Source organism: Haliotis cracherodii, unplaced genomic scaffold (assembly GCF_022045235.1).
Source record: "Haliotis cracherodii isolate W230 unplaced genomic scaffold, xgHalCrac1.p SCAF_4, whole genome shotgun sequence".
In the NCBI taxonomy this organism is placed as follows: domain Eukaryota; kingdom Metazoa; phylum Mollusca; class Gastropoda; order Lepetellida; family Haliotidae; genus Haliotis; species Haliotis cracherodii.
In genome coordinates this window covers 9,078,682-9,098,211 of record NW_027266297.1, presented here as the reverse complement: position 1 = coordinate 9,098,211, position 19,530 = coordinate 9,078,682, and positions in this window count along the sequence as shown.

Here is a 19,530-nt window from a genome sequence, read left to right as displayed (position 1 = left end):
TAAGACTAATAGTAAAGTGCACGGAACATAACATTATATATGATAATATGCAACTCGATAGATTTGTTTTTATATATATTCCCAGCCTATCAATGCATTTAACTTTTTGTGAAAATAATAATAACAGACAGAGTGTTTCTCTCGTTAGATAGACATAATATGTTTCAATATAATTGACAGCTTAAAACTGTCTGGGGGTAGCTGCATAAAAAGGACAAACAAGAGGTTCAATAATATCCACACGGGCGATAGCAATGTTGAATTTTCAATTTGTGTGACAAACAACGAAAGTTGAATATCATTCTGACAAAGTCCATACATATTTTTCAGGTTCAAGAATTGTTTATTAACAGGCGTACATGTTTAAATATGTAGAGCTAGTAACTTTACCCCGCCAAGTCGGAATTGTATATCATTACAAAATTGTACAAAGCGATGAATAAGGTCTACATTTCCACGATCTTGAGTTATCCAAACAGTTTGAAATTGCAACATTTATATTTTGGATACCCAAGTTATTTTACCATTTTCATCATATACTCATAGCATTTGATAACATGGATATTGCATTCAATTCATAGATAACAATCTACACCAACACTTGATGCAACGTGTACAGTATATAACACAAATAGTGCCTTCCAACCCCTCCGAGCACAAGCCTATTTAAAACTGTTTTAGATACAAATAAATAACATTTAATAAAGGGACGTTCCACTTTTTACATAACTTGCCCATGCTTGAAACCCCAGTTTTCAATAGGAGATATCTTTTGTGGAACAGTATTGGTTGGTATCTTTTGAGTAGAGAAGACAAGGAAACAGTCATTATTGCTTGTATAGATAATGTCTCACATGCCTTCCGACCAAATTAATTTACACTTAAGACAATACCTAAATATTTATAACCTGTTGCAGTTTGCATTGGCCACTTTTAGTTGTCTTTAAATAACTACCATTTCTGAAGAAAATAATATTACATTGATCCATATAAACCTCTAAGCCCCATTTATTACAAAATGTCATGGGCTTTCTTTGCAAACCAATAACACTGTCACAAGTTGAATATATGTCATCATGAAACAAGTGATTAGATTCCATCAATATCCAGTGAAGCAGAAATACCTCTCAAGCCTTGCTCCCAGAGTTCTTTAACTTGTTTTGAGTAGTATATATGATGTACTTCAAGTAAAGAAGGAAGGCAACATATATTGAGAGATATTGTGATGTTAAGGGCCTGTGGTACACCCTTGACCCATTCACTCAAAGCTGCTTTGGGGAAATGAAGTCATCATCTTCTCTCATTACTTACATCACACTGAATTTCTGAAAGTGTAGATTGAATGGGCAGTTATATATATTGAGAATTGTGCCTTCAAATCAATGTCAAAAAGTAAGATATTGCAGCAAATGGAAACAATAGTTACTATGGAATGGAGATATTATACCCTGGGCTATCGAGGATGGCCCCTGTGTAGTTAAAAGGGTAATCAATATAACAATGGAATTATAACAAAGAAACTTGTATTTCTTTGAATCTGACGTTTCTCAGACCTCTGACAAACAGTTGTCCGCTTTGACTAAATCCTCTCATCTGTGGTCATTGGTGTTGAAAATCCTTCCTTAACAATGAACATGCAGTTTCTTATAGTGTCGTTTAGACTGTTTCGAAAGGTGTTTTCATGACATTTTTGTGTGGAAGAAACGTAGATTGCAAGTGTGATGATTCAAGCAAAATGTCCCAAGAAAAGAGGAATACATACCCCATCTCATCTTCCCGAGGCAAGAGAGTTAACTGACTAAAAGTCCACTTTCCACCCTTGTCGAACTAGGCTGGAGTGCCTGGGCTCGATCGTAGCGCCACCAGTGGCTATTTCGAGTTATGTCCCTTCTAAGCCTCTCCTATGGACCAATCAGATTCAACCTCTCGTATCACTTGCATTTGCTTCAAACAAAATGGTGGTGCCCAGTCAAGACGATCTGATCGATAATCAAGATCTGTGTTGTGACAAAACGGATCTTACATCGCGAAGAGCATCAAACCACGTGAGCACCTTGATTAAGATTTGGAAAACATGTATTGACACCGAGTTGGCGGTGCACATGTTTTGCAAATCCTGCAATCGACCGAAATTTGCATGCCAGTTTACGAACCGGATTTCGATTTCACTGCGCGATTTTGATTGGACTATGCATAGACTCGTTAGTCCAGGGGCCAAAATCTAACTCCATAACAGCCTAGTTCGGCAAGGGTGGAAACTTGACCTTTATGGTCAGATAACTCCCTTGCCTCGGGAAGATGACCCCATCTGTATCAATGCCTTGAAGATTTTTCGCAGATACGATGAAAGGAAGCAGGCGTATAATCAGTATAATTTCCCGACTTTGGTCTTTCAACTGATGCGCCAGTGTCTGGGAATTTGCACCATTCAAAGACTTTGTAGGTGTGACAGTTAGATCTATTTTGTTGCCGCCATTGGTATTGGTTGTTGATTGTTGTTTAAACGTCGCATTCATCAATATTCCAGCTATATGACGGCGGTCTGTAAATAATCGCGTCTGGACCAGACAATCCAGTGATTGACATCCTGAGCATCCATCTACACAAAAGGGATACATTCATCAAACCAAGTCAGCGATCCCGTTAGTCGCCTTTTACGACAAGCATAGTCACCTTTTACGGCAAGCATGGGTCTCTGTTATTTAAAGAGATATGAGGTCACATTGCTTCATTGTCAAGACAATTAAGAATTAACATTGATATTGTTTGCGTATATGGAGCTGTGAACGTAAAAAACCGCTGTGTGTGTTGTGTAAAATGTGCACACTGGTTTATACGTTTATGATCCATAACATTGAAAAGCATAATGAAGTCAATTTTTATAAATAAATATGTAAACAATAATAACTTCACATACTGCTTAATTAATCATTAACACACAATGCAGACAATACGAAAACAGCAATAATCTTTGCAATAATGCAGCTCAAGCCCCGCCGTTTTTATTATCAACCAATCACGAAACAGTGGTTCGTCAGTGGGTGTGGCCTATTTTTTCAGTTTATGGAACCATATTAGCCAATCAATTGCCACGGACTCACTTGCAATTTAATTATTGTATAATGTTTAGAATTGCCAACTATACGGATAGTACATGATGTTCATTCAGTATTTATTTACATACGGCAATTATATACAATATTTGTCTAAAACATCGAAGTTTCTTTTAATATGTACACAAATTCGTAAATATAGCCAGATTTCAACACCTGTGTCAACAACACACAATATAAAATTATTGTCCATTCATAATAGCAGGAACATTCATTATATAATTTCATAAACATGAACATTCGTTACTTGAGTCCTACCAGGTTGGAAACACATCTGTAGAGTGAAGAGGTGACTGTAGGCCGGCCAGTTTCAAGTAGTCACTTCTGTCGTTGACGTTCATGGTCTAGTTGCCGGTACTTCTTTCTTTGTGGTTGTTTGCCTCCAGTCAGCAGTTGGATGGTTGTTGTCTCGGTGGGTGTCTGTTCTCCCTTCAATATGGACCCCTGAAAGTCCGGGGTAGAATAGGTCTTCAGCAACCCATGCTTGCCATAAAGAGCGACTTTAAACTGCGGCATGGTATCTCAGTGAGCTAGCACTATAAATCGGCATCAGTCCGGACTGGTACAAGCAGCCATACTCACACGTTCATGCACGTCGCTATATAAGTGCAATAACCTTGAACGCGACGTTAAACCCCATTTCACCTCATCACATTGGTACCATTACTTCATCAGAGCGATGACGTGATTACTCTGACGTTGCTTTATAGAAATGACATTTAGGCTCTTTATGCCATTTTCTACAGGTAAAACTTCTCGTAACTCAGAATTTACGTATTTCACTCAATCAATACCCCCTTGGAGGTTCCAGGTTAGAAATCCCTGCTGGTGAGTCACGAGGTCATACAGCTCGAATGTTGCAGTTTACTGAGTTGAACAACAAACAAACACTCGACCTATAAATAGCCATAATTGTGTGTACAGAGATGAAGACCCTGTGTACCAAATGTCATGCTTTTAACTTCAAGTGCAAATTTAGTCAATAAACCGCTCCGCTACTAGACCGATAACACGTTACATTGTATTAATCGACGGTTAGCCCCCATTTCATGATTCAGACTAAACAACAGCCAAAGTTGTGGAAACGTAAAGTCACATCCCAAGAAAACGGTTAAATCTGTTCCTTCAGCTGGTAAGGTGGTGGTGTCGTTTTTCGGGGATGCCAAAGGAATCTTGCAGCTGGTGCACTACCTGCCGATGGCCAATGTCATGCAAATCTTCTCGGGCAACTGCGTGAGAATATCAAGGCTAAATTTTCTGGAAAACTCACCGCAGTTGTCACTAGTGGGATCCAGCCACTCAAGCATTGTTGGCAGAAGTGTGTTGCCCTCGGAGGTGATTATGTAGAAAAACAATCAGTAAACTCCATCAACGCAGACAACCATAGTCAGGCTCTGTACCTTTTAACCACTCCCGTACCACGTTAAATTCATACAAGCTATATATAGCTACTTTTAGAGAAATTAATTAAAACAACACCAAGCATTGACAATATTTTTTACGTCCATATTATTGATTCGATATGCAATGATTGTCGTCCGTTTCAAGTAACAGCAATATTATGCAAACATTTCTTAAGACAAATCTTAACCTGTGAAACAAGATGAATCTCATCGACTGATTGTGCGAAATACAATAACGGTTTTACTTGTGTTAAATTCAAGGAAACGTTGGAAGGTCTGGAAAAGAATCATTTTTTACAGAATTGATTCATGGACTGGGTGGGACTGTGTGCATGTGCTGACTAGAGAAGATTCGAGTTTTTCAAAGCATCACGATGGGAAATTAATTACGCTCTGGACCCATGTCATTTTATGCACTTAGCAATTAACAAGCTTTCAATTTGGCACATGTCTGTAGCGTGGCATTGAATGTCCGCGAGTATTAATGAGGCCATATCGCAGCGCGTTAATATATAATACTGATAATTCCTGTAATTTTGGATCATATCGAATGGAACATATCGCTTAATTTTAGTATGTAAGTATTGTAAATTTGCATAATATTGCATGTTGGTGAGATGCTCCATTACCTGATTGGCTGAATTTCATTTTGGCATAACGATGTGAGTTGCACCGGTTCCTTGGCAAGTGCTCTCAGAATAGAAACTTTAAGGCAATGACATGAATATAATTGTCGGTTATTTTGAAATAAATAACAAATTAAAGACGACTCAAAGATGAGCTTCTTTTCATTTTCATCATGGGAATAAACGGAAAAAAAAACATGACATGGGTCACGCCTACACCAAGCTTTATAGAAAACGACATGACGTTGGTAATGTCTGTATCATTCTGTACGGGAAACAACCTGATGTGGGTCACGCCTGTATTAAAATGTGAGGGACACAACCTGGTGTAGGTCACGCCTGCATCTAGCTGTTTGGGAAATGACATGACGTGGTTCACGCCTGTATTAAAATTTGAGAGAAACAACCTGATGTGGGTCATGCCTGTATCAAAATGTACGGGAAACAATGTGACGTGGTTCACGCCTATATCAAAATGTACGGGAAAACAACCTGATGTAGGTCACGCCTGTATCAAAATGTACGGGAAACGACGTGACATGATTCACGCCTCTATAAAGATGTACTGGAAACAGTGTGACATGGTTCACGCCTGTATCAAAATGTAGGGGAAACATCCTGATGTAGATCACGCCCTACAGTTGTTTGGGAAATGACATGACATTAGTCACGTCTTGGCAAACTGCAAAAGGAATAATACGACGTGAGTCACCTCGGGTCTTCTTCCCCGACCGTTTACCATCCACGTCCAGAAGAAGCCGAAACAGCCGTCTCGAAATGTAAAGCACCGTTTGGAGGGGACACTTTACTCTCTGCACATCTGGGGACCCCCGTCGAGATATTGTTGGCCTGTTGCTAAAACGGCGTAAAACCATACGCACTCATTTCACAATGGAGATTACGATTGATAAGAATGAATACTTTAGAAGTTGGAGCACTTTAGAAACCCATCATGTCTATAGCGTCTTTCTGCCCTCTTTGGATATAATAAAGCTGAACTAACCTAATAAAGTGGTGATTTCACGTCACGATCGATTCCAATTGAATGAATGGAAAGGTGTCTTGGGGTTGAGAATTGTTTTGTTATGGCGCTCTGGGATTGACGAGATGTCGGAACCTCGTGACAGCCTAATACCTGCCTGTAGAAGGAAAGGGCATTGATGAGGCGAGGGGGATAGTTTTTCTTGTTTCTAAGTTGGTTCGCTGTTAGTTTGTCTCATTGTCTGTCTGACACTTCAGAGATGGAGAAAAGATTAATCATTTTATGAAGAACATTCGCTCAATGCATCAATTAGGTCTACGGCCTTAACGAGATAAAAGAATTACAGCTTGACGTCTTTATCATTGGAAATAAGTCCGAGAACATGGAGGAAGTTTTTGAAACTACCATGTGATAAACTAATAGATTGACCTGATTTTGTGGATCGAATCTAGATAAAACAGTTTGTGACCTGCGACCGTCTTCTTTACTCTTAACGTCAACATAAGGCAGCGGTAGGGTTTGCACAAAGTTCCCGTACAGAGTAGAGCTCATTTGCCTCATTTTGTTTTTACACAGCTCCAGGTCAATACTGACTTAAAATGTTACACTGCAGAGCTGATGTGTGTATTCACGAGTGAACCCGTGAGGTATTGATGATCGTATTTGAACATGAACTATTTAATGTTGCGTACTTAGTTGGGATTGAAAATACCAGTCGTTCTCCACAATCACGAACATCAACACACCATAAAGCCCTACATTTTAATAAAGCAGCCAAGCCACGAGGAGCTTCCTCTACTTCAAATTTGGCCAAATGACTAGTGAATGAGCGAGTTAGGTTAAAGGCTGCTTTGAAAGCCTTTCCCTTGGGCGTGTTAGTTTGATCGTGAAAGATATCTGGAAGGGATGCATGTCTAGGACGTTTACTACAAGTATGGCGCTGGCAATTCAAAAATGATAATCAGGATGAGTCTGGGACTCAAGCCAGAGATAAACGGATTCTGGCACGTCGAAGGAACACAACTCTTCACAGCGAAATGTGGCATGTTAGATGTCTGTCCAATTATGTTGTCAGTACTAACGACCATATTGGCGCTCACATTACCATTACCAGTGCTGTGAAACATCTGTTATTTGTGTATGACTTTGATCATAATGTTCTTAAACTGCTGTTACAATGCCTATTCCACAACTCTACATAATTTCGCAATGCATTAAAGTTTCCAAAACGAAGATTAGAAACCGTCCTGTGTTCTTAGCATTTGGAAGTCCTTTCATTCGAATTGGAATCATAGTAAGCCAGAGGCCTAATAAAGGCCTATGTAGGTTTCATACCCACTTCTTCCTGTATATCATAAATCTTTTTCCGATATATGGTGGGGATCTCTGCACACATTCTTTTTCTGACCAGTTGTAAATTAATTTTAATTTTCATGTGGTAAAAAAGCAACTAGTACGTCAAATTACATAATTTTATGAATATGGTTATTAATATGTTTATTGTATCAAAACAAGCAAATTATGTCTCAGACATTGGTATTACGCTTAGTGATCTTGTTGTGACTTAACCTTTGTATTTGTAATCTCTATTAAATCAATTACATATTTGTATGTTGTTTAAGACCACTGTCAGCAATATTCCACCAATTGCATCAAGCAACGCATCAACCAAGTCAGCGAGCCTGACCACCTGATCCCTTAGCCTCTCACAACAAGCATGGGTTACTGAAGACCAACTCGAACCCGAATCGGCACTCCATTTGTAGTAATGGTCAATGAGTTTGGAGTTTCAGATTGGCCAGAAGCTTTGGTCAATACAGACGTTGTCAGCGATTAAAGCAAGCAGCCCCATCTGTCTTCCCTGAGTTTGACCTCTTCTGCAGAGTGAACATTAACATATAGACGCAAGCACATCAGTGACACGTTTAGCCCGATATGGAGGATGAGTCCAGGTCTTATTAACCTCTGCTGAAATGTATTGAACCCTTTGCCAGCTAACCTTTATCAACTTTTGTAAACTTTCTATCATTGGCAAAAACTACCTATGCCCAGTTTAGAAGTATCCATTTAATTTGATGCAGGTGTCTAGTCAATGTTCACGCCTGTTATAGGTTATTCTGTGAACAATGTACAAGGGTAAAAAGAACGGTTCCATGGTTCAGCCCGCATAACGATTCAGAACGCTGTATCGCCAATCAAAGACACTTTATTGCAATTAATGTATTCTAGATTGAACGAATCTCGCACAAAAAGATAATTCATTGGAACAAACATTGTTGTGCCCTTTTTTGTTCCACACAGTTTGCACCAAAGTCAATCACCTGAGTCAAAGTCAAAGTGTACACACGCAAATACATATTCACTCAGGTACGCACATGCACGCAGACGCAGACGCAGACGCAGACACAGACACACAGGAGACAATTAACAGTCCCATCAACACAAATAATAACTAAAGACGCCATGGTGCATCTTCAAAATTGAAATACCTGAAATATTTCCAGCTAGAATAGCACGTGGTTGACGGCACATGTATCGTTGGTCCCCACTTGTTCAGTGTAGACTCTACCTCGCGTGAAGTGGCAAACCCAGCAATGGTGTATTACTGTTACTCATCAGCATAGACGAAATTACATGGCGTCAAAAACATTTCTTTCATCACTTTGTTAAGGATATATGTAAAAGTACAGAAAAAACCCTGAATGCGCATTTCCAGTTAAAATGCTAGGTTTTATTTTCTTCACGTGACGATTCATTGTATACTCGTACAGTTTTTTATCTTTCAAGGTATGATTTGTATAAGCCAGTCTCTAAGGCAAATATCCTCAATCCTCATATATAGATCTATGCATATTTCCCTTTATGTTATGCAATATTCCTGAAGGTCCAGCCCTCGGTTTCTACATTTCACAACTTTTGGTATAAAATCGAGCATGCACTTTCCACCAAGATTACAAAGTGTGTCATGACTACGACTCTTGCTCAGAAGTTGTTTGATCACGGTTACAACCTTCAAGGCCTCAGTGAAGATTTCAAAATCTTTTATGGGAGGCATTTCCAAATTTGACGCATCAGTGACAAGAATAATGTCCATTATAATTCCCCAGTTTGACTTGTACCATATGTTCCGCTCTTGTTGTTTTTTCAGCTAAAAAAATGACTTGCCTTCGTATGTGTTTTTGATTGGTGCCACCGATGGGTTAAAACAACATTTCGCGTAACCCGGTATCACCACTATTTGATATTGATTCACAAACAGATGCTGGTTCTTATGACTATGGAAGGGGTTTGTATAACTCGATCTATAAGGCATAATATCCTCAATAGTTTTAAAGCAGATTTTGAGTCATGGGGCCCCTCCCCAAAGCTATTTTAGCGCTAACGTGATCGTAACACCCATTACCTTAACATCGGCTCCTGCTAAGATGGTTTTGTGGAATGGCCCCCAAGACAACGTATGATATTTGGCACTAAACGATAAAAGAAATTAATAGGACAATCTGTGACCTAAGCCTGGATAACGGTTCTCTGGGGGGATTGTCTGTGGACAATGGTCACTAGATATCAATATCCGGGGACAGTGTGAACTGTTTAGTAAGTAATCACTAGATATCACTATCCAGTTCTTTAAAAGGCATTTTAGAAGTTGGAGTACTAAGTAAGGATTACTATTACAATTAAGCGCGACGTTTCGGTGTACGTTCTAATACTGTTATGAAGCAAGCTAATTCTTGTCCTTACTTATCCAGTTAAAGTTCAGTCATAATCCGGTCACAGCCCAGTCACAGTACATAGTCCACAAATCAAGCCACACCAAGGAAGGGGACACCAGAAAGGTGTGCACACACTATACTCATCTCGGGAATGAAACCCGGATCTTCGGATGACGAACGAAGGCTTCACCCTCAAGGCTACACACCAACCCGGTCCTTTTCACAAAAGTGAACTCTTTTATTGAACAAGATTGAATAACTACAGATGAACATGGAGGCAAACAGAGCAATAGCATTAAGAAGTTACGATGCAGCAAGAAATAAAATTGATAGATGGATGACAGTCTCTGTCCTGGCGGCTGCTGCAAATGGCATTTCCGACGGAAATGAGAACAATCAAGAATGTTGGTCATAGTGAACTCTTTTATTGAACAAGATTAAATAACTACAGATGAACATGGAGGCAAACATAGCAATAGCATTAAGAAGTTACGATGCAGCAAGAAATAAAATTGATAGATGGATGACAGTCTCTGTCCTGGCGGCTGCTGCAAATGGCATTTCCGACGGAAATGAGAACAATCAAGAATGTTGGTCATAGTGAACTCTTTTATTGAACAAGATTGAATAACTACAGATGAACATGGAGGCAAACAGAGCAATAGCATTAAGAAGTTACGATGCAGCAAGAAATAAAATTGATAGATGGATGACAGTCTCTGTCCTGGCGGCTGCTGCAAATGGCATTTCCGACGGAAATGAGAACAATCAAGAATGTTGGTCATAGTGAACTCTTTTATTGAACAAGATTGAATAACTACAGATGAACATGGAGGCAAACAGAGCAATAGCATTAAGAAGTTACGATGCAGCAAGAAATAAAATTGATAGATGGATGACAGTCTCTGTCCTGGCGGCTGCTGCAAATGGCATTTCCGACGGAAATGAGAACAATCAAGAATGTTGGTCATATGAAGCGCCATAACTAAAGTTTCAATTCTGACGCAACATTAATGTAAAAGCTAGAGTTACTATTCGGCGGATGTCCTGCAGCAAATGACATTCTGCCTGCCAGTCTCAGCAAGGTTGTCATTTACCACACATCGTTGTGCACATGATAGTTAGCGTCCAAGGAAACATTTCAAAAGCTCAATGTAGGATAAAAAAACTTAATTCCTTTGAGACATAACACCACCACACAAACAGCACAAGGATTCATTTCAATCCTGGGTATTACTTAACCACTACACCACGTGTAAGCCACACTGTAACACCCCGGGGAAACCTTTGTGAAGTCATAAATAAGGAAGAGATAATCGTTTTGCAAAACAGTGGGGGGCAGTTTGAATCCCTCGGCCCAAACATTTCTTTTGTAGTTGACAGATAAATGCAACTGGGCTGATGATGAAACTCCGTCCACCAGCAGAAACATCGACCCAATTCAAGAAATATGTCAATGCAAGAGAATAATCAGTCTAGATTACCCTATTTCACCTCACCCCCGTAATTCATCGTAGCTCTTTGGTTATTCTCTAAGTCATTAGTATATAGGGGCGGTCGGGTAGCCTAGTGGTTAAAGCGTTCACTCGTCACGCCGAAGACCCGGGTTTCGATTACCGACATGGGTACAATGTGTTAAGCCCATTTCTGGTGTCCCCCGCTGTGATATTGCTGGAATATTGCTAAACGCGTCGTAAAACCATACTCACTCACTCACTCTAAGTGTATAACATATCAAGTGTATTTGCACATTTACATTTTAACGTTTCTCAGAGCTTATTGGCCAGTGAAGATTAATGACATCATACTGATGAACAATATGATCCTTTGACGTTCGTCACATTGGAGGACAGGCTCCGTGGTCTAGTGTTGGGGCACTTGGAGAGCGGAAGGTTTGGGGTTTGATCCCCGGCTTCGTCATTAATGGCATCAGTCCGGACTGGTACAAGCAGCCATACACACATGTGCATGCACGTTGCTATATAAGTGCAATAATCGTGAACGCGACGTTAAATCCCATTTCACCTCACCACACTGGTACCATTACTTCATCAGAGCGATGACGTGATTACTGTGACGTTTCTTTATAGAAATGACATTTAGGCTCTTTATGCTATTTTCTACAGGTAAAACTTCTCGTAACTCAGAATTTACGTATTTCACTCAATCAATACCTCTGTGGAGGTTCTGGGTTAGAAGTGGTCCCTGCTGGTAAGTCACGAGGTCATACAGCTCGAATGTTGCTGTTTACTGAGTTGAATAACAAACACTCGACCTATAAATAGCCATAATTGTGTGTACTGAGATGAAAAACCTGTGTACCAAATGTCATGCTTTTAACTTCAAGTGCAAATTTAGTCAATAAACCGCTCCGCTACTAGACCGATAACACGTTACATTGTATTAATCGATGGTTAGCCCACATTTCATGATTCAGACTGAACAACAGCCAAAGTTGTGGAAACGTAAGGTCACATCCCAAGAAAAAGGTTAAATCTGTACCTTCAGTGATGGTGTCGTTTTTCGGGGATTCCAATGGAATCCTCTTGGTGGACTATCTCCCGATGGCCAATGTCATGCAAATCTTCTCGGGCAACTGCGTGAGAATATCAAGGTTGTCACCAGTGGGATCCAGGCAGTCAAACATTGTTGGCAGAAGTGTGTTGACCTCGGAAGGGATTGTGTAGAAAAATAATCAGCAAAGTCCATCAACGCAGGCAATCATAGTCAGGCTCTGTACTTTTCAACCACTCCCGTACCACGTTAAATTCATACAAGCTATTGCCACTTTCGAAAAAAATAATTAAAACAACATCAAGCATTAACAATATTTTTTACGTCCATATTATTGATTCGATATGCAATGATTGTCGTCCGTTTCAAGTAACAGCAATATTATGCAAACCTTTCTTAAGACAAATCTTAACCTTTAAAGCCAGATGAATCTCACCGACTGATTGTGCGAAATACAATAACGGTTTTACTTGTGTTAAATTCAAGGAAACGTTGGAAGGTCTGGAAAAGAATCATCTTTTACAGAATTGATTGATGGACTGGGTGGGACTGAAGATTCGAGTTTTTCAAAGCATCCCGATGGGAAATTCATTACGCTTTGGCCCCATGTCAAACGAGCTGTCTGTTTAGATTGATGATAGATCTGTACTAGACCGAATCATTTGAATGACATCTTAAGCTACGAGCCAACGTTACTTCACAATGATTCCAACGTACCTGAGCCGCGCTTCCTTTTCAAGTCTAATTTTATGCACTTAGCAATTAACAAGCTTTCAATTTGGCACATGTCTGTAGCATGGCATTGAATGAAGCCATATCGCAGCTCGTTAGTCTTAATACATTAATTCTGATAATTCCTGTAATTTTAGATCATATCGAATGGAACATATCGAATAATTTTAGTATGTAAGTATTGTAAATTTGCATAATTTGGCATACTGGTGAGATGCTCCATAGCCTGATTGGCTGACTTTCATTTTGGCATAACGATGTGAGTTGCGCCGCTTCTTTGGCAAGTGCTCTCAGAATAGAAAGGCAAATAAATGAATATAATTGTCGGTTGTTTTGAAATATATAACAAATTAAAGACGACTCGAAGATGAGCTTATTTTCATTTTCGTCATGTGAATAAACGGAAAAACATGACATAGGTCACGCCTACATCAAGCTTTATAGAAAACGACATGACGTTGGTAATGGTTGTATCATTCTGTACGGGAAACAACCTGATGTGGTTCATGCCTGTATCAAGATGTACGGGAAACAACCTGATGTGGTTCATGCCTGTATCAAGATGTACGGGAAACAACCTGATGTGGTTCATGCCTGTATCAAGATGTACGGGAAACAACCTGATGTAGGTCACGCCTGCATCTAGCTGTTTGGGAAATGACATGACGATAGTCACGTCGAGGCAAACTGCACGAGGAATAATACGACATGAGTCACGTCTGCATCAAGCTTAGGGGAAACAATATTACGTTGGTCATGCCCGAATCAAGCTGTGCCGGTAACAATATTTCGTTGGTCATGCCCGACCATTAGAAAGGTCTCAACTTCAATGTACACGTACCATACACGTAAAGCCGCTCTGACAGCTAGTCGTTCGCTATGTCTCGTGATGATAAACACCATCACACACCGACCACTAACCCCGGGTCTTCTTCCCCGACCGTTAACCATCCACGTCCAGAAGAAGCCGAAACAGCCGTTTGGAAATGTAAAGCACCGTTTGGAGGGGACACTTTACTCACTGCACATCTGGTGAAGCCCGCCGAGATATTGTTGGCCTGTTGCTAAAACGGCGTAAAACCATACACGCTCATTGCACAATGGAGATTACGATTGATAAGAATGAATACTTTAGAAGTGGGAGCACTTCAGAAACCCATCATGTCCATAGCGTCTTTCTGCCCCTCTTTGGATATCATAAAGCTGAACTAACCTAATAAAGTGGTGATTTCACGTCACGATCGATTCCAATTGAATGAATGGAAAGGTGTCTTGGGGTTGAGAATTGTTTTGTTATGGCGCTCTGGGATTGACGAGATGTCGGAACCTCGTGACAGCCTAATACCTGCCTGTAGAAGGAAAGGGCGTTGATAAGGCGAGGGGGATAGTTTTTCTTGTTTCTAAGTTGGTTCGCTGTTAGTTTGTCTCATTGTCTGACTGACACTTCAGAGATGGAGAAAAGATTAATACTTTTATGAAGAACATTCGCTCAATGTATCAATTAGGTCTACGGCCTCAACGAGATAAAAGAATTACAGCTTGACGTCTTTATCACTGGAAATAAGTCCAAGAACATTTTTTGAAACTACCATGTGATAAGGGGATAGATTGACCTGATTTTGTGGATCGAATCTAGATAAAACAGTTTGTGACCTGCGACCGTCTTCTTTACTCTTAACGTCAATATAAGGCAGCGGTAGGGTTTGTACAAAGTTCCCGTACAGAGTAGAGCTCATTTGCCTCATTTTGTTTTTACACAGCTCCAGGTCAATACTGACTTAAAATGTTACACTGCAGAGCTGATGTGTGTATTCACGAGTGAACCCGTGAGGTATTGATGATCGTATTTGAACATGAACTATTTGCTGTGGCATACTTAGTTGGGATTGAAAATACCAGTCGTTCTCCACAATCACGAACATCAACACACCATAAAGCCCTACATTTCAATAAAGCAACCAAGCCACGAGGAGCTTCCTCTACTTCAAATTTGGCCAAATGACTAGTGAATGAGCGAGTTAGGTTAAAGGCAGCTTTGAAAGTCTTTCCCTTGGGCGTATTAGTTTGATCGTGAAAGATATCTGGAAGGGATGCATGTCTAGGACGTTTACTACAAGTATGGTGCTGGCAATTCAAAAATGATAATCAGGATGAGTCTGGGACTCAAGCCAGAGATAAACGGATTCTGGCACGTCGAAGGAACACAACTCTTCACAGCGAAATGTGGCATGTTAGATGTCTGTCCAATTATGTTGTCAGTACTAACGACCACTGGCGCTCACATTACCATTACCAGTGCTGTGAAACATCTGTTCTTGGTGTATGACTTTGATCATAATGTTCTTAAACTGCTGTTACAATGCCTATTCCACAACTCTACATAATTTTGCAATGCATTAAAGTTTCAAAAACGAAAATTAGAAACCGTCCTGTGTTCTTAGCATTTGGAAGTCCTTTCATTCGAATTGGAACCATAGTTAGCCAGAGGCCTAATAAAGGCCTATGTAGGTTTCATACCCACTTCTTCCTGTATATCCATAAATCTTTTTCCGATATATGGTGGGGATCTCTGCACACATTCTTTTTCTGACCAGTTGTAAATTCATTTTAATTTTCTGGGGTAAAAAAGCAACTAGTACGTCAAATTACATAATTTTATGAATATGGTTATTAATATGTTTATTGTATCAAAACAAGCAAATTATGTCTCAGACATTGGTATTACGCTTAGTGATCTTGTTGTGACTTAACCTTTGTAATTGTAATCTCTATTAAATCAATTACATATTTGTATGTTGTTTAAGACCACTCTCAGCAATATTCCACCAATTGCATCAATCAACGCATCAACCAAGTCAGCGTGCCTGACCACCTGATCCCTTAGCCTCTTACAACAAGCATGGGTTACTGAAGACCAATTCGAACCCGAATCGGCACTCCATTTGTAGTAGTGGTCAATGAGTTTGGAGTTTCAGATTGGCCAGAAGCTTTCGTCAATACAGACGTTGTCAGCGATTATAGCAAGCAGCCCCATCTGTCTTCCCTGAGTTTGACCTCTTCTGCAGAGTGAACATTAACATATAGACGCAAGCACATCAGTGACACGTTTAGCCCGATATGGAGGATGAGTCCAGGTCTTATTAACCTCTGCTGAAATGTATTGAACCCTTTGCCAGCTAACCTTTATCAACTTTTGTAAACTTTCTATCATTGGCAAAAACTACCTATGCCCAGTTTAGAAGCATCCATTTAATTTGATGCAGGTGTCTAGTCAATGTTCACGCCTGTTATAGGTTATTCTGTGAACAATGTACAAGGGTAAAAAGAACGGTTCCATGGTTCAGCCCGCATAACGATTCAGAACGCTGTATCGCCAATCAAAGACACTTTATTGCAATTAATGTATTCTAGATTGAACGAATCTCGCACAAAAAGATAATTCATTGGAACAAACATTGTTGTGCCCTTTTTTGTTCCACACAGTTTGCACCAAAGTCAATCACCTGAGTCAAAGTCAAAGTGTACACACGCAAATACATATTCACTCAGGTACGCACATGCACGCAGACGCAGACGCAGACGCAGACACAGACACACAGGAGACAATTAACAGTCCCATCAACACAAATAATAACTAAAGACGCCATGGTGCATCTTCAAAATTGAAATACCTGAAATATTTCCAGCTAGAATAGCACGTGGTTGACGGCACATGTATCGTTGGTCCCCACTTGTTCAGTGTAGACTCTACCTCGCGTGAAGTGGCAAACCCAGCAATGGTGTATTACTGTTACTCATCAGCATAGACGAAATTACATGGCGTCAAAAACATTTCTTTCATCACTTTGTTAAGGATATATGTAAAAGTACAGAAAAAACCCTGAATGCGCATTTCCAGTTAAAATGCTAGGTTTTATTTTCTTCACGTGACGATTAATTGTATACTCGTACAGTCTTTTATCTTTCAAGGTATGATTTGTTTAAGCCAGTCTCTAAGGCAAATATCCTCAATCCTCATATATAGATCTATGCATATTTCCCTTTATGTTATGCAATATTCCTGAAGGTCCAGCCCTCGGTTTCTACATTTCACAACTTTTGGTATAAAATCGAGCATGCACTTTCCACCAAGATTACAAAGTGTGTCATGACTACGACTCTTGCTCAGAAGTTGTTTGATCACGGTTACAACCTTCAAGGCCTCAGTGAAGATTTCAAAATCTTTTATGGGAGGCATTTCCAAATTTGACGCATCAGTGACAAGAATAATGTCCATTATAATTCCCCAGTTTGACTTGTACCATATGTTCCGCTCTTGTTGTTTTTTCAGCTAAAAAAATGACTTGCCTTCGTATGTGTTTTTGATTGGTGCCACCGATGGGTTAAAACAACATTTCGCGTAACCCGGTATCACCACTATTTGATATTGATTCACAAACAGATGCTGGTTCTTATGACTATGGAAGGGGTTTGTATAACTCGATCTATAAGGCATAATATCCTCAATAGTTTTAAAGCAGATTTTGAGTCATGGGGCCCCTCCCCAAAGCTATTTTAGCGCTAACGTGATCGTAACACCCATTACCTTAACATCGGCTCCTGCTAAGATGGTTTTGTGGAATGGCCCCCAAGACAACGTATGATATTTGGCACTAAACGATAAAAGAAATTAATAGGACAATCTGTGACCTAAGCCTGGATAACGGTTCTCTGGGGGGATTGTCTGTGGACAATGGTCACTAGATATCAATATCCGGGGACAGTGTGAACTGTTTAGTAAGTAATCACTAGATATCACTATCCAGTTCTTTAAAAGGCATTTTAGAAGTTGGAGTACTAAGTAAGGATTACTATTACAATTAAGCGCGACGTTTCGGTGTACGTTCTAATACTGTTATGAAGCAAGCTAATTCTTGTCCTTACTTATCCAGTTAAAGTTCAGTCATAATCCGGTCACAGCCCAGTCACAGTACATAGTCCACAAATCAAGCCACACCAAGGCAGGGGACACCAGAAAGGTGTGCACACACTATACTCATCTCGGGAATGAAACCCGGATCTTCGGATGACGAACGAAGGCTTCACCCTCAAGGCTACACACCAACCCGGTCCTTTTCACAAAAGTGAACTCTTTTATTGAACAAGATTGAATAACTACAGATGAACATGGAGGCAAACAGAGCAATAGCATTAAGAAGTTACGATGCAGCAAGAAATAAAATTGATAGATGGATGACAGTCTCTGTCCTGGCGGCTGCTGCAAATGGCATTTCCGACGGAAATGAGAACAATCAAGAATGTTGGTCATAGTGAACTCTTTTATTGAACAAGATTGAATAACTACAGATGAACATGGAGGCAAACATAGCAATAGCATTAAGAAGTTACGATGCAGCAAGAAATAAAATTGATAGATGGATGACAGTCTCTGTCCTGGCGGCTGCTGCAAATGGCATTTCCGACGGAAATGAGAACAATCAAGAATGTTGGTCATAGTGAACTCTTTTATTGAACAAGATTGAATAACTACAGATGAACATGGAGGCAAACATAGCAATAGCATTAAGAAGTTACGATGCAGCAAGAAATAAAATTGATAGATGGATGACAGTCTCTGTCCTGGCGGCTGCTGCAAATGGCATTTCTGACGGAAATGAGAACAATCAAGAATGTTGGTCATAGTGAACTCTTTTATTGAACAAGATTGAATAACTACAGATGAACATGGAGGCAAACAGAGCAATAGCATTAAGAAGTTACGATGCAGCAAGAAATAAAATTGATAGATGGATGACAGTCTCTGTCCTGGCGGCTGCTGCAAATGGCATTTCCGACGGAAATGAGAACAATCAAGAATGTTGGTCATAGTGAACTCTTTTATTGAACAAGATTGAATAACTACAGATGAACATGGAGGCAAACAGAGCAATAGCATTAAGAAGTTACGATGCAGCAAGAAATAAAATTGATAGATGGATGACAGTCTCTGTCCTGGCGGCTGCTGCAAATGGCATTTCCGACGGAAATGAGAACAATCAAGAATGTTGGTCATATGAAGCGCCATAACTAAAGTTTCAATTCTGACGCAACATTAATGTAAAAGCTAGAGTTACTATTCGGCGGATGTCCTGCAGCAAATGACATTCTGCCTGCCAGTCTCAGCAAGGTTGTCATTTACCACACATCGTTGTGCACATGATAGTTAGCGTCCAAGGAAACATTTCAAAAGCTCAATGTAGGATAAAAAAACTTAATTCCTTTGAGACATAACACCACCACACAAACAGCACAAGGATTCATTTCAATCCTGGGTATTACTTAACCACTACACCACGTGTAAGCCACACTGTAACACCCCGGGGAAACCTTTGTGAAGTCATAAATAAGGAAGAGATAATCGTTTTGCAAAACAGTGGGGGGCAGTTTGAATCCCTCGGCCCAAACATT